The sequence below is a fragment of the Lycium barbarum genome, chromosome 3 (genome assembly GCF_019175385.1).
Source record: "Lycium barbarum isolate Lr01 chromosome 3, ASM1917538v2, whole genome shotgun sequence".
Classification (NCBI taxonomy): Eukaryota; Viridiplantae; Streptophyta; class Magnoliopsida; order Solanales; family Solanaceae; genus Lycium; species Lycium barbarum.
The window spans coordinates 284,150-287,852 of NC_083339.1; positions in this window are offsets into that span (position 1 = coordinate 284,150).

The window sequence follows — 3,703 nt, forward strand, 5'->3', positions numbered from 1 at the left end:
AGATATATAGAAAATAATACATATCAAAATGTTTATTTCCAAAGTATAAATTATGCATAGGGCACTGGAAAATGTGGTCGCCCGCCTGTCGATGGCGCCACAACACAGCATAACACCAGAAAGTTTCAAATCTCCGAATCCCCGTCACACATCACAACACAGCATAACGCCAAACACAGCATAACGCCAAACATAAGTGGAACCCGACCCTCGAGCGAGGAGCACGGTGAACCATAAACACAGCATAACACCGGAATGTATCAAAAAGCGCACGACAACAGAACCGGCCCGGGAACCAGCGAACGATATCATAGTAGGCACGAGCGGAGTAGTGAGGAATCATATGCATAAAATCATTATTATAAATCCGAAGGATAAGTAAAATAGTCATATTCGAAATCGGAATGATAATTATCACTTTTTGATTCAAAGTTGTCAAATTTACATAAAGGGCGTCGCGGGACCCACAGACGAGTATAGACCCGAACTGAGCCCGCCTATGAAAAACATACCCATTATACATCAAGCAAACTCCTATAAAAATTATTGGAACGATCCGAGCCTCTATGCGAAAAATATGGCATTCAGAGATTACAAAATTCCTTAAAGTGAACATTTTCTATGCGAATGTCGGAAAGCGATTACTTCAAATACATCATGGTTCATATTTCATAAAAACATACATAAGAGTGCCAAAGAATATATATATGGATCATAACATGCTCGGATCTCGAATTTGGAATTCCCTTAAAGCTCTAATCTAGCCTATGTGAAACTAAGGCATGCCAAAAGAAGGAAGGTTGCTTTACATACCTCGTACGCACTTCCAAAATAGTCAATCTAAAGTAAATTTCCAATCCACGCCTCGGGCACCCCAAGGTCTACAAATACGCCAACGAATACCAAACATTAGTTAAGGGCACTTGAGCCATTCTTTCCAACTAATCATTAAATTCTACAGAAAATTCGGCAGCACTTCCCCTATAAATAGGCCATCCCGAGAATTTATCTCGCTCAAAATCAAAAACAACAACCACAATAACCAACCTAGCAACATCAATAATCAATTCAAAAGGCAAAACAACAGTAATAGCTCTCTTTTACATCTTTCAACAACTTTCCAAATGTTCGTTTCAACGGCTTACTTTCAAGCCACAATATCGTTCGTACATTCGATTATTAACCCAAATCCATACTAACAACATTCAAGAACATTCTAAACAATTCACATAATTTTTCCAACAAGCCAAGAATTTTTCTCTATGTTGCCCGAAAACAGTCCCCTTAGCCGAGCAACCCTTTTTTTTTTTTTTTTTCACTTTCCTCATTTTCAAGTCATGTTTTGTATCACAATCCACAATAGAACGATATGATTTTCATAAAATATACAACTTACGTCAAACGCACAACTAACCTCAAAACAGCCCACAAATTCTCAACATCAATCTTGAGTTATTAATTGCTCATTTCCAACTAAAATTCATAACAACGACAACTAAAACGTTAAGCGATACTAATGCGATCTTCGACATATTATACGACCCACATTCGTCCACACTACACATACATATATATTAATGGTTCTCATATATAAGGATTGCATTCAATGCACAAAGTTCTCCAAATCAGTCCGCACATTTACCATATCAATTTCGGGGTATTTAACTCTCATTTCCAACACAAAAGTCATCACAACAACCATTTCGACGCTAAGCGATATTAATTCATTCTTTGCTACAAATTGGAGGCCATATACACGGCTACATACCCACCTATATACATACATCGATAGTTCTCATTCATTTCTTCACCCTACAACAATCAACATACTAAATAGAGTTAATTCTTCACTTAGTCACAACACCCATTTACACAACTTCACACACCATACACGACCCAACTTCCAACATACTACATTTCATGATTTTTCATCCATATTGACATACTATAATATGCATACAACATTTATAACTCAAAAACAAGATTAGATCTCACCTTTCTTCTTCAATCCACCAATAGGCTAGGGTTTGCAAATCTCTTAAATGAAAGACTTGATCACTCCAACAATGCTTCCAAGTTACTTAGGGACATCTAATTAGTTGATTTGTACCCAAGAAATATTTTTAGAGGGGCTTGATTTGGATTTGGTTTTCCATGGTCTTGGCCGTGAGCCATGGTTTTGGTTCCTCAACTTCTTGCTTTATTTTCTAAGTGCGGGAATGTGAAATGAGAGAAAGATGACTAAGTGGTCATCTTTTAAGTCCCCTTAAAATATCTCTTATTGCCTTTGGGCCCACACATGTGTTGGACCAATTAAAATTGGCCACAACAATGTGTGGGGACCACTTCAATCCACACATCTTCCTTTTTTTTTTTTTTTTTTGCAAGAGTTTTAATTTCCAAATTTATGAATTATGGTCCCAATTTTTCCTAAGTGTTCAAGCTAACAATTTCATACACAACTTATGTCTCAAAATAAAATCAAAGGTCAAAAGTCCCGACTTCAAATCCCGGAATAGTCTTGGCCTTAATTTATCATAGTTAATCCGGGTTGTCCCAATGCATAAAAATACGGGACGTAACATCCTCCCCCCCTTAAGAACATTCGTCCTCGAATGTTGGATTTAATGCTACGGATCTTACTCAAATTCGGGGGAGTTTCTTTTTGAATAGCATATATCAATTTCTTACCAAACAATGTAACGAATTTAAAAATTCAAATCACCTGTAACCACACCTGGTGGCGCCTCCTGGTCCTGTCGGCTGGCCAACACATATATGCGGTTTGAGGGACCGCTAGAACCTGAAGCACCGCCACGGCCTCGACCGCGACCCGCCTGTACCGGCACACCTCGTCCCGCAGGGCGCATGGCTGAGGGAGTAGAAGATGAACCCGCGGCTGATCCTGTCGGCTGAACTGTACTACCAGAACCACTTGCCATTGGACAATCACGCATCATATGGCCCTGACGGCCGCAAGAAAAACAGGCTCCCGTAGCTCGGTAGCACTCTCCTGGATGAGATCTCCCACAATACGAACACCGAGGCATAGGTGGCCTCGCCTGGCTGGAACCTCGGCTCACCTGTGAACCTGGAGCCCTGAAGCTCTGGCTTGCTCCTGAGTATCTGGCACTATCAAATCCCTCTCCGGTAGACTGCGGGGGCGCACTCTGCGCTGGCTGAGAAGACTGTCTAACATACTGTTGAGGCTGCCCGCCTTGAGGCTCCCCAGAATACCCAGCGGACCTGGCCCTCTTGGGCGGCCTCCTGTCCCGATCTCTGCTGGAATAATCAGCTCTATGTCGGTCCTCCATACCCAGAGCATAAGCCTGTAGTCGGGCAATATCCATGTCTGTCTGCAATGCCACCGCCATACAGCCATCAATCAAGTAGCGGTCTAACCCCATCACGTATCTGTGCATCCGATCGGCCATATCTGCTACTATGGTAGGTGCGTACCGGGCCAGAGAATCAAACTCCATATTATACTCACGAACACTCCGACCCCTCTGCTGCAGATGCAAAAATCGGTCAACCCGCGCCCGCCGTAACTCTGGGGGCAAAAAGTGGTGAGTGAAAGCAGTCACGAACTCGTCCCAAGTAGCTGGGGTAGCACCCTCACCCCTGGATAGCTCCCAGGACTCATACCAGTGAGCAGCAATATCCCGTAGTCTATGCGAAGCCAACTCAACAGACTCAGTCT